This window comes from Thunnus thynnus, chromosome 15 (assembly GCF_963924715.1).
Source record: "Thunnus thynnus chromosome 15, fThuThy2.1, whole genome shotgun sequence".
Taxonomy (NCBI): domain Eukaryota; kingdom Metazoa; phylum Chordata; class Actinopteri; order Scombriformes; family Scombridae; genus Thunnus; species Thunnus thynnus.
This window is the reverse complement of record NC_089531.1, coordinates 14,310,277-14,323,810: the sequence shown is the minus strand read 5'-3', so window position 1 is coordinate 14,323,810 and position 13,534 is coordinate 14,310,277. Positions and strand designations below refer to the sequence as shown.

The 13,534-nt window shown below is 39.4% G+C and overlaps 1 protein-coding gene across 2 annotated transcripts in view; it reads left to right on the top strand.

Moving 5' to 3' along the window:
- LOC137198837 (teashirt homolog 1-like) overlaps positions 1-13,534 on the top strand; it is a 177,841-nt gene that overhangs the window by 8,972 nt on the left and 155,335 nt on the right. The gene's annotated exons all lie outside the window — the stretch shown is intronic.

The following is a 13,534-nucleotide window of genomic DNA, read 5'->3' as shown; positions in this document are numbered from 1 at the left end:
TATATTGTTGCATGTTTGCGGAGAAAATATGTTCACAACAACTATAATTTCATTGCAAGTGTAAGTGTGGAAGGCTGCCATTTCTTCATTTAAACACTACTGTGTGCAAGAAGCCAACACTGTGTCACAGTCCTTGTGGTACTGACAATTTGTTTCCTTTGCACTTGTTTTTTTTCATGTGTGTGTGGAAAAAGAGTTAAAAGTACAGTTTTACATTCCTTCAGCATTAATACATGTAAATAGAAAATGATGTTAGGGATTTTGAAATCACTTTTCCAGGCTCTAGGAAAGTTTACAAATATAAAACCATATTGGATTAAAAATTCACAATAGAAAGTCATAATTGACCTTATTAGAAGTTCAAGGTGTCCTGTCAGTGGTTTTATAGACGTCTCTTATAATTGTAGTCTATGGGGAAAATACTTTTTGGGCTGCAGAGGATTTTTTCGCTGCAATACCGCTGTAGCCACTGGGCAAAATTGGCAGCAAGGCTGAGCGGCAGCACCTTATTAGTTCTCTTAATACATCCATGCTCCACTGTCTTACAGATGCAGATGGCTGTAGTAAATTAGAGGGCATTTACAGCTGCGAGCTGAGCTACTTTGATGAAGGGTTGCTCTAGTCTGACTGATTGTTGAAGTGAAGGCGACGATCATTGGCTCTATAGAGATCACCTGAAAAACTGAAAAAGCTACTCTAAAAGTCACAATAGATTAGTTAAGTTGTCAGAAACCAATCGGTGACCAGTGGGGACTGAGAAGTGGTTTAGAGACTGTAAACAAAGTCCCCATCTCCCAACTATTATTCATAGCTGGTTTTGTTGAATAGTCGAGTGAGGTGGTATGTGCGTGTCGTATGATGCAGAAAGGTTTCATGTTGAAGTCTCCAAAGAATAACAATAATTAATAATTTTTAATTGGTTAGAAACAAGCATCTGCAGAGTCCTTTTGGTTTGTCCCCATTAACACCCTTAATGCAAGTAAATGTCTCTTGAGTCTCACTAGACCACAATGAACAGAGTGACATTTATAGTCTGTGAGGACAGTCCCCCAGAGCTACTGTGTTTTGAACACATAAGTCATGTGTAGTTGCTCGAATGTTACTGCCTGTCATAATGTTGTGTCATTTCAGTAAGTAGGCACAGCTAGCTGGCAAGCACTAATTAGGTAGCATTAAAACAAAATAAACAGGAAAAAATCAATAGTACTACTTTTTAGCTTACTGTCTTCCCTCACTTTTATTTCTGTAGTCTTTTTAAATAACATTTTTTATTTCGTTCCAATTCCAATTATTTTTTTTGCCAATTTTCCACTTGAAAAGGTCGAACTGCTGTCCGCAGAACAAAAGGAAGAATCAGCAAAACATCAGTAGATTGGACACAAATCCAAACAATGTTTTACTCTTAAGGACTTAAAAAAGTTCAGTTATGGCCAATAAAACATCTGTCAAGTTTAGCCAGTTGCCTTGTTATTCAGGAAATGAATGTCGGTTGTGGTGACATATTGATCATGGTTGTCTTCCCTTCCTTCTTATGGATAAACCCCAAAATGAAAGTTATCTATGAATGTGGGCTAGCATTATGCATAGTTGAGTTTGAACTCTGACATATAAAAGTGAACAAGAAGAGAGAGTAGAATTCCCTCGGGAGTCCAAAAGCTTCAGCAGTTTTTTTTTTTTGCAATGCAATGCAATGTTTAGCCAAAAGTTCCCGGCCGGACTCAAACCAGCGCTCTAAACATTTAGGATGACTGTGAGATTAATGTATGAAATGCAACACAATTGTAGAAAACTGCAGAATTTAAGATTTGTTTCTAATGGCAATAAACAAATTGAGTATGTCAAATAAAAAGCCGCTCATTTTATCACTTACAGTTTTGCTTTGTAAGTACAAGCTACCTTTTAAAATTTTAGATCACTTAAAGTGCTGAATACCTTTTTTAAATCAAACATATAGAGTTTATGCAAACTGTCATGAAACAGGACTGCCTACACACTGTGTGCCTGGGATGGATAAACCTCTGTGATACATTATTTTTTATCATTATATCTCTTTTTGTATTTAGATTAAGAAGTTTTTGATATGTCCAGAGCATACAATATTTTAATACAAGGTTCATAGTATGTCTTCCACTTTTGGCTGTGTCTAACTGGCTCACACAATGACACATGAAAACACCCATATACCCAGTCGAGTGTACAGTAACTCCTTTAATAAACCATTAAAGCATTCTGATCTAATAAAATTATGATTCATGACTAATTGTTAATACCTTCTACTGAATGTCTATTTCAAGTCCATCTCACATTTGATTATGTATCTCGACCTACCAACAGAACTGTAAAAATAGTCTCCCTCTCCTTTTTCTACTCTGCTCTGCACATCTCAGAGCTTCTCGACTCCACGACTCACGGCGACTCAAGGACAAAGAAGGAATGACTTCACTGTTTTGCTTGTGTGTGTCTTGTGTTTCTGGGGCAACATGGAGATTATTACTGCAGCAAGAGCTCTAGGTGCTGCTGGTGATGCCAGATAATTATGCATAACGAACCTCCAGAAAAGGTATACTGCCAAGGCTCTCGGGCCATATCAAATGGCAAAAAAATGAACTAAAAACAACACAAAATACAGTTTATGCATATTTTGAATTAATGGACATAGACATACAGCTAAATTTACATGTTTCCCTTTTTTTCATAAAAAATAACCGTTTAGAAGGGCACTGATTGCAAGTGGTGTGCAGCATTCACCGCTTATTACCGTATTAGGTAAATTCAGTCATCCTAAATTAGGGTTCAGTTGTCTCTACAAGATAACAACAGTTGTTTATTATATTATATAAATGTATTACATTGTGCCTCCAAATTAAGGAATGCTGTAAACCATGTTACCTCTCATATTTATTCAGTTGTACAGTATATTGTGTTACTGAGAATATATTTTGTCTTGTAAAAGCTTGTAGATTGAATTTATTCAGCTTTGCCGTCAAACTGTTTATATTAAAACTTCATTAAGACATATTTTTCAGTACAAAATAAAAAGGAAATCAATATCCATGGTTCACATGAAGCAACACATTACACCAAGAAATGTAATTTTCAAAAAATTGATTTTTATAATTATATTTTATTTCCAAAAAACATGTTTTCCCCAGTGTACTACCTGTTAAAGACTGCCTGTAATTTATTCAGTTATACAGCAGAGAGAATTTACAACTCCTAGACATATAATACAGTATAGTAATATAGTAATAGAAGTGCTTTGGGTAACTCCTCAGGGTTGACATGTTTGAGTCATCAAACAGTCAAATTGATAAAAAAATATCATCTTGATTTTAAATAATCGTCTGCAGAGCAATTTGACATTTGCCTTTTTCATGTTTTTACTGGCAATTAAGGTCTCACAGTATGCAAGGAGTGTTTAAACCTGCAAGTCAACCTCACTGCTGTGAAGTGCTTGTTAACAAGTGATTTATGAGTCTGGCTTATTACTGTGAGATTTCATTGATTTGTGGAAATTGCCCACCCCGGGTTATTGTGTGCTTTTCACAGTACAAGCGAGGAGGTTGGTCAAAACTGATTTACTTAATCTTTAATGAGTTTTGTTATAAATCTTGCACTCAAAAACACATAGGAGGGCTCTGTTGTTAAAGGTGGAGGGAAGATGCAGCAACACATCCATACAAAACAGATAGTGGAGAGTTTTCAAACACCATGTAAAAAAAGAAAACTGAAAATCATCTTCTTCTTCTCAGTACCCAGCAGTTTGTACCCTCCAATTTCCCTCGCTGACTTCATGCTTGCTTTGTCCAGAAAAACTCTTCCCCTTCATCGTAGCGTGGGTGATCTCCAGATAAACAAAACGATAGGCGGAGAAGGACCCGCTGGGGTGTAGGATTGCTTGTGGAGAAGCACCCAAGCGCTCGTCTGCAGGATTTGTTTGACGCAGGTAATTGAAAGTGTTTTAAACTATTATAGCAACTGGAGGGCTTGTTTAACTGTCGAGCTGCCAGTCAAGCGGGTGGGCCAAAAGCCCGAGCCCGTCAAGGCCTGTCAGTCAATGGAAATGAGAAGTGTCGGCTTAATGGATTTCTCCACACCACTCCGTCTACGCACCCAGCAGAGCTAGGAGAGAGGGGGAGGGAAAAAAATAAAAATCAATGCATTGTCATGTGTGAGTGTGTGAGCCATCAAACGACCAGGTGGATTGGAACTGTATTTGCCTTGTGTGGATGTTGAGATGCGATACTGGGAGTGAGCAGGAGTTGTTGCTTTGAGTATTTGTGTGTGTGTGTTTGTGTCTGTGTGTGAATGCTGTGCCTGTATCTCTTACACCAGGCTGTGTGTGTGTGTATGTGTGTGTGTGTGTGTGTGTGTTGTGGCAACCTAAGAGGAGCAGGCTTTCTGAGATAACCCGTCTCCAGGGGCTTTTGTTGTGATTTAATGGTGTAAGAGGGGTCACATCACCCTCAAAACAAGTTTGTTTTCACCCCGTAGTCTCTCCACAGGTGGAAAAGTGTCTTTTGTCTGGATATTTGTTCTGTGGTTTTCTCAGTGTACACTCATCAGCACAGACACACACTGCTCACTATTACTGGCCTGTAAACCAGACATTTTTCATCCATGCAGCGGCATGGCGCTAGGGAGGGTCGTTCAGTCGATCAGCCATTCAGTTGACCACTTTACTCAAGCTGATTTCTCAACAACTATTGGATGGATTGCCACGACATTTTGTACAGCCATTCAAGAAGCTCAGAGGTTTGGGCTATGGGGACTTTGCAAAGTCTGGCCAGGGACCTTTTGTTGCATCTCTGTTGATCTCATTTCCTGTTGTCTCTCCACTGTCTGTAAAAAAGTCTGGAAATTCAACCCGGTCTGTCATGGTGTATCTCAGTAACTTTTGTAATCCCCCTGATTTCTAATCTAATCCCATCATAAGGTTGACATTTTCTTAAATGTCTTAACAACTGCTGCATGGATTGCCCTGAAATTTGGTGCATACATGGCCATTTCAGGGTTAATATTAGTAACTTTGGCATTACTGAACTTTTTATCTAACCCCATCATCAAGTCAGAATTTTAATATGTGTAATACTTTGGTTTAAGACAAAATAGCTGCAAAACGAAACACAAGCTGTATTTAGCAAATTTTATTAGTAAATGTTAGCATGCTAACACGCTAAACTAAGATGGTTAACACGGTAAACACAGTAAACGGTAAACACCAATATCAAAAATTTCCCTCACAACTTTTGTTATCTGACCAAAAGTCCAAAACCCAAACATATTCCATTCGTAATGGTGAAAAGCAGCAAATCCTTAACTTTGAGAAACTGGAACAGTCAACCTTTTTTGGTGTCTGTGTTTGATTATGGACTCAAATGACCAATTAATTAAGAAAACTGTTATTGGTGCTTTAAACACACAATATGTAATTTCTGCTGCCTGGGGTCTCTCAATCAAAACAATCACAAAAGACGGAGTTTGAGGACGTTGTGAAGTAGCGTAGGATCATAGGAGTTGTGGTTTTCATTGTTAAACAACCAGCTTCTCCGCGTTAGGATTACTTTAGTGTTCATTGTTCGGGATGTTTTTTTACCGGGAGCTGAATTATCTGCAGAGGTCTCCTCCTCTCCAGAACACATGTCCGGGAGGGACTGCTAGCCGAGCCTCTGCTAACGTTTGCTCATCTTGTTTCTCTGATAACTGAAGATCCAGACATTCAGGATGTTTCTACCAGGAGCCAAATTATCCACAGAGGTCTCCTCCTCTCCAAAACAAATGTACACTGGGATTAAAACCAGTAAAAACACTCAATAAAGCAATTTCATGTAAAAAAAATCAGTGTTTTTCCAACACGGTTCGGTGGGCACAGGACGTCCAGGAGGGCCGCTAGCCGAGCTGCTGCTAACATTTGCTCAGTTTGTTCCTTCAGCTCAGCTTAAAACTGAATAAAAGTCAATTTATGGCAGTTTCTGGCAGACAACCACAACGCTGATTTATTATTTGTATGCATATACTCTTTGGTAGACACCATTGTGGTGAGCAATCACAACGCTGACGTATTATCTTGTATGTGTATACTCTCTGGTAGACGCCACTGGTGTATAACCACAACGCTGACGCATGCATCTTGTGGGTGTATACTCTTTGGTAGAGGTGGTATGATGCCATTGACAGGTGACCAAATGAAACGGACCGTTACCTTGATTAAATTACAGATTTCTCCGGGTTTGAAAATTGTCGGGATGATGTAAGTACATAACTCATCATATCAAGATATATAACATAGGTATAGTCATTTTTAGACATTTTAATGCGTAATAGTTACATATTATAGCTTTAAAACCACATTAATAGAGACCATTTGTGCCTGACACCACACTGAATGATTGCACTCTTTAGTAGCAGCGATATGTGTTACTCATCAATGGAAATTCTTAGCAAGCAGACAAAAAGTGTCATCATTTTGACCTCTGGATTCAGTCTTTAACAGCTTATTTTCCCAAACTTGAAGTCCAGTCAAAACCGGTGTGAGAATACAGCAAAATATTTGGCGAATGGAAGTCTTTCCTGCTATAAGGCTCACACACATCACAACCAAAGCATTCACATACACACACACACACCTTGCAGATAATGCCCCACCTTTTGAGTCCTAAAGAGATATATTTATTTTATCATTTCTAGCGTTGGTCGCAGCAAAAGGCTGTCGTGGCACATACCTTCGCTTCATCTCAATACCACCTTGTGTGATTTATGGCCAGCAGATCCGGCTCCAGCGCCATCATTTTTAACCGCCCCGCCTTTTATCTCCACCAAATGATCGTATTAACCGCCGCCAAAGACTAACACAAGGCAGAAGGAGACGTCTGTGTTGAGCTAAACCAGACTACCCTCTGAAAGGCATCAAATCATTTCACCATGTTGAGAGCGAAAAGTGGTAATTACTTGTAATTGGGGCTTCAAATTTTTCTCTCGCTCGTCCCTCTTTTGCTAAATTGGATGATTTCCTTTTTTTTTCCTTCTGGAGGGATGATAGATACCTCTGAACCTTTGAGGGGGGGCTAAAATTGAAAACAGTGTTTGTTCCACTTGAAATGTATTATTGTTGGTGTTTCTCTCTCGCACACATACTCACATGCACTCTCTCGCTCTTCCTCTGTGCTTTGATATGTTTGAAAGAGTAGTATCATTATCATGCTGTTACTTTTTCTTGTACATATGACTACTCTCTTTTTCTCTCTGTTATTTGTTGTTCCTTTTATACATGTGTATGTTTGTGTGTTATAATTGACACAAGTCTTTGCTGGATATTTGTGTCGGTGTCCTAGGAGCATCCCTCAACAGGATAGTTATGAGTAGTAACATGGGGCTAAATATTTGCAAATTGGAGTTTACAAAGCTGTTTGCTCTCAGTGTGAAGGTTTTTAAATTCATTATTATGTGATGCTCTGTAGATCAGTAGGATTTGCCCACTATCTGTAGGATAGTTCCTGTCTTTACAGTCTTTTGTGCTTCAATCAGATGAATGTCTTTTTAAAAAATCTTTCTAGGGCTGCAACTAACAATTCTTTTCATTATAGTTTATTCCTTGTTTATTTTTTTTTCTATTTACTATATATTTAGTCTTAATTGCCCATTAAATTGTGTCCCACCAGCAGTCTAAAACCCAAATATATCCAATTTGCAATGATATAAAGCAGAGAGAAGCAGCACATTCTCTCATTTGAGAAGCCTGAACTAGTCATTTTGCTTGATAAATGATTTAAACAATTAATTGTTTATAAAAAAAGTCCATTAATTTACTTAAGTAATCAATTAATTAACTAATTATTCCAGCTCTAGATCCTCCCTTTCGCTCTATTTTATAACATTTGAGCATCACACTACTATATAAATGCTGTAAATATCCATTTCTTATTAAGAGAATCCCCACAACTTGAATTGCAATGGGACTCAACAAATATCTTGTATTAGTGGTAACATTTTGTACCAATAATTCCAGTTCTGTCTGAGCGATGCAGAAGATAGTTAACAGAAATTCTTAATTACAGTAAATCAAACAACTTATTATAACACACAAACAGATGGTTCGGATTTGCAATGCATGAAATGTACATAAACATTTGTAATTACTGTGAATGCGTCCCGTGTTTTAACACATGCATAAATAATCAAATTATTCAACATGATTTGAGTGGGAACTTGCTCTTTTCCGAAAAGACTAAGACACAAATAATTGGTGTATTGCTCATCTTCCTGTGTCAAAGAAAGAAAGAAAGAAAGAAACGGGGGGATGTAAAGTGGGGAAGAAGGAATGTGTGGCAAATGAAAGCCAGGAAGAAAGAGAGCAAAAGATTTGAAATAGTGCTTGAGGAGTATTTCCTTGTCTGACTGAATCAAGCAGTGGTGTCTCAGCAATATTTTAATCGTGCTCTAGCATGAAGTTGCTGTTGTTACTACGTGTGTCCCTCTGTTAACACACACACACACACATGCATATTAATACCAACTCAGACAGGACTTATGAACAACTGACCTTGTGCAATGTTTTTAGATTATAAAGCTGAAGCCGAATAGAGGCAGACAGTGCTCTGCACTGGTGTGAAACTAATAGTAAAGAACACAGAGGTTCTAAACTGAGTAATCCAATTTGACCTTGTCTATGAGATGACGATCCGTTGAATAACATTCTTCTAAGTACGGCTCTGGCAGAACATCTCATGACCCACTTTTATGGTCTCGAGCTCACCAGCTGAAAAAAAAAAAAAAAAACTGCTCAGTGACATTCAGATTGGCTGTGGAAAAGAAAAGCTAAGGAACACAAATAGACTCCACTTTGTTAAATCTCTGTGAATGTAACACTAAAGCAGATTCCGCTTATCTCATCTAATATCCCCTTTGGATGTGATGATAAAAAGTTGAAAGAAATGTTCAAAATGGAAAAGAGAAAACCCCCCCCTCTTTAGAGGAAATGGAAATGGCTCTGTGTATAGACAGTATGGCTGTGTGGACTCCATATGCTCAGTCTCACTTTTTCCCCACACTGTATGACTGTGTGAAGCTGAGGGTAAAGAGCCCACTATGTCCTGCCAGCAGTGGAGACATCAAAAGGGGCTATTTGGCAGAAGTTGGGGGGCCTGAGCACATAGGATTGCAGCAGGAATAACACAGGGTGAGATGTTATTATTACAAGGCTGATTTAGGACTATTATGGAGAAGCTCGGTGGGGGTTTCAGCGCTAACCACCCTGACGCACGCACACGCATGCACACACAGATCAGACATAAATAATTTACATATGGATCTCACTAGCGTACATTCAGAAGAACAAACTAGAAAATACAACGTAGCATCATAGCATATGCTGTTGGCTTAAATTCCCGGTATGAAGGAAATAGTTAATGCGCCCTCCCCTCCTTGCAACACATACACAGGACTTGGAGGGAGATAGATTTGTACACTCAGAAGGGAGGGGTGTGAGGTTGTCTGACGCCGAGTAAATCACATGTGACAGAACCCAAACTCAGCCGAGGTGTGTCTCTTGACACGGTGTGATGGGGTACGCCCTAATGCATTACTGTCCACCAGGGCTTTGTGTATGTGCCCGCCCATATGTGTATGTGCGGGCAGGCGAGCATAGGTCTGCGTGTGTGTGTGTGTGTGTGTGTGTATGTGTGTGTGTTTGCGTATGAATCTGGGCCCTCTTTACTGCGATGTTGTGAGCAGCCAATCATTTCTTCCAGTCTAATTAGCACACATGTAAATTCAGGGTAACCGTGGCGCTCATCCAGGGACAACCAACTGCGACATGGCAACTGTTCATGATGGGGGGGTGGGAGGGGGGTGGACTGTGTGTGATTGTGTGCGTGGTTCACTGAGTTTACACACGATAATACAAGTGTAAGAGGGGTGTCCACCACCGTTGACCAATGGAGGACGGTCTCTGTCGTCACAAGTGCGTGCGTCGGACCCCCCGCTGCCAGTAACAGTTTGACTGCCCGACACTGACCCTGTTCATCACCACCAGCAGCCACCAAGCACATTTCACCTTCTGCTATGTCAGACACACTGCACACAGAGAAACATTTGGAAAAGAATAAGAAACTTGGGTTGTATCAGGGTCAACGTCAGTTAAACCGCTCCATCAGACTATGACATAGGTTTAAAAATATCATTATATACTCTTTTAATGTCAGTACAAAAAAATCTTTAGTATTTGAATTGGTTGACTTTCAGGTTAACACAATTTTTTTTTAGGTTCTGATCAGGCTACAAATTTAAACACATGTTTTTTGTCTTTATTTAATATTTTAAAATTATTTGAAACGCCCAATTTAAGATTTATTCAGCTATGTGAGACTGTTAAGGACACACGACTGCAAACAGGGGTCGGGGTGGTACATATCACACCTGATGTAACAAGACAGTGTTTCCTTGTCGGCACCTGGGGGGAGGGGCAGGAAAGGATGGAGGGACGCTGGATCAGAGGGGATAACGACAGGAAGAATAAACACATGAATAAATAACAGCAAAAGGCAAACAGAGCCCAGCCATCAGTTCGATTTGGCCGAGCCTTGTCGCTCGCTTGTTCACTCACAGCTGGGAAATTCACGGTAACTTGGTTTGGTCGAGGAGGGGAGGGGGGAAAAAAAAAAAAAAAAGTCTCTCTGAACATTGGGCTCACCTCGATGTTGGCGGCCAAATGCATGTGGCAGATGTCAGCATTCAGATGTTTTTCTTCCCATAGTGTTGGGCCGCTGCAAGGAAGGAGCTGCGTGTGTGTGTGTGTGTGTGTGTGTGTGTGTGTGTGTGTGTGTGTGTGTGTGTGTGTGTGTGCATGTACTGTTTGCTTATTTGTGTTTATATGTGTAATTGGGTTTTGGATAAGGTCAAAAAAGGACAAACAAAAGAGAAAATGATATAATGACAAAAAGCTAATTTAAGTGTTCTTGCAGCTGGAAATATATTGATGTAATTGATTAAATATTGAAAGTGGCAGTTAAAGTACAATTAGTGAAAGAAGTTGAGATGGCAGTGAAAATTGATGTGCTGAAAGAAGTTGAAGTTTAAGCACTGAATAAAGTTGAAATGTTAATTTAAAGCGAGACAATGTAACTGATGCTGGCCAGCGGCCTCTGCTGCCACAAGTGGTAATTACAAGATGCTGGCAAATTTAATTTTGTTGATACTTGAGTGGCAAAGAGTACAGCACTATTTCCAACAAGAGAGAAACACTATTTCAAGGGGAACAGACTTTGACACAAGACTGGAAAGGAGAGTAAAGGAAACATGTCTTCGAGTGAGGTGAAAAGACTTTCATTTTACTGTTGTGACATCCTTTGTCGTGCATATGTCTGATCTGATTACTGTGTGTAAAAACATGTGAACCCACAGCAGCTGTGTGCAATAATGTAGTTGCTAACAGCTAGCGTTATTAGCTCGCCAAAAGCCCACTGCATTTCCTCTGACATATTTGGTTTTTTTTCACCTTGCTTCTTGCTCTTATGATGTTTGATGTTGGCTGGCGAACAGTAATGTGATGTACTGCCATCGCTGCTATTGATTGTGTGTTTGGTGTCTTTACTTTCCTTCAGAAGGGAAAGTGGTCGTACCCCATCTGTTTTAGAAAAATGATTCTCATTGCCTTGAAATCTAACTTTTGTTTTTGATGAGAAAGAATATACTTTTTGTACATTTAAAAGTTACATAGTTTTGCTTTAAGTCTTTTTCCAGCTTTATGTAGCTTACAGTTGTACAGGAGTGACAGCTATCAAGTGAAGGACCTTTTGAGTTTTGGTATTCAAAGTTTTATCTCCATCAGTTAACCTTCAAACTTTACAATTCACACTTGGTCAGCTAAAAGGTACAAGGGCAGTAGAGGTGGACTGCATGAGGCTTATATGTATGAAGAATGAGAGTCTGCCTCCCTCTTGGTTTACATTTCTTTTTCGTATAGAAGGAGACGGTTAGGAGGGGCCGGGTCGGTAGAAAGGAAGCAACACAGCAAAGCATGTACCAAGATTTAACATGATATTCAAACCTGTAAACCCTCATTTCTACATTACAGAGTACATACAGTATAATGTATGTATGCTCATGTAGTCAACATTCACTCACAAGTTAGCAGAAACATTTTTTTTTCCAGGATCTAGCCGACAGTCGAGGCTCTTGTATGCAACTCCCAGAGGAGAGCTATAGGGATCTGTTTCTCTGGGCCAATCCGTGTGCACCAGCAGTAATAAATACACATCTTATATATATGTGTGGGTGTGTGTGTGTGTGTGTGTGTGTCTGCATGGCTGACTCAAACCCGACCCTTTGAAGTGAAGTAACGATGAGGGGAAGTTAATTACGTCCCATTATGCAGGCTGGGCGCGACCATGCACCAGTTAAGGCCATGTTTTTCCCTTTAATTAACTAGAAAGCCAAGCGCTCGCCTGTCAGGGAGCTGCTAAAAGAGCATTTCAGAGGAAGAAACCCTCGGGGCGCTGATGAGAGGGCGCTAGGACTGGCCACATGTTAATGGCGAAGTGTTAGCATCTTAAACCGCGTTATCACTCGCCACTCTCAGTAGTCTTGCGGAAATGTGCAAAGGGAAATCTCGGGGACGGTCTCCAGGGGGAAACTAGCAAAGCTCCTTGACTTTGAGAGTTGATGCTGCAGCACTACAAAGTGTACAGGACTGGAGGAAGTTAAGGAACTTTTTTTTTTTAAATGTTTAAAAAAGCACAGAAAGTGCCTGAATAGTAACTTCTTAATTAGAAAGTCCCTTAGATGGCTTATGGATATGTAGCAGTGTAGCCAAACTGGAGAACTTTAGAAGCTTGATTATTATCTTCAGCCAGAGGACGGCTTCTTTCAGCTGATTAGTTGCGAGACTCAGGTTAAAATTTGGTCCATCAAAGCAGCATATAGATAAATTCACAGATGAAAGAAGTAAACAAGTTTCCCAAGTTTCAGTCATCAGTTTGCTTTCCCAGTTTATATGTGACATTTTCTTAAGAGCTGCATTTAAAGAGGGGAAAATATTTTCAAGTGTTTCCACCTATGCCCAAATACAGATGCATTTCTTGAGAGAGCAAACACATAAACAAACCTTTACTTCAGAATACTTGAAGAACTGATACTTAGGTGTCATATTATATTAAATGGTCAGACCCAAAAACTTTTTTTTTTTTTTTTTTAAGGTGCTGAAAATGCCATACAAAGATGATCCTTGTGTACTGCAAAGCATCAAAAAATTCATATAGTGTTCTGCTCATCTCATGCAGTATGATATTTTGTTGCAGGACAGGCTAGTTTAATGTGATGTGGCCAAACATGTCATTCAGCAAAGTATTTTTTGTTAACTCCTTAATATTATACTCACACAGGCTGAAACTGATATTTATTACAGTAGGTACAGGTTATAAAAATGTACCTTCTCCCCCCCATATTGTCAGTCATTCCTACAACGAAACACCAAATAAAGCATAAGACAACATCTTATCTGTATTCTGTTAAGTTTCCTAATGTCCATGTTAGTGATCAT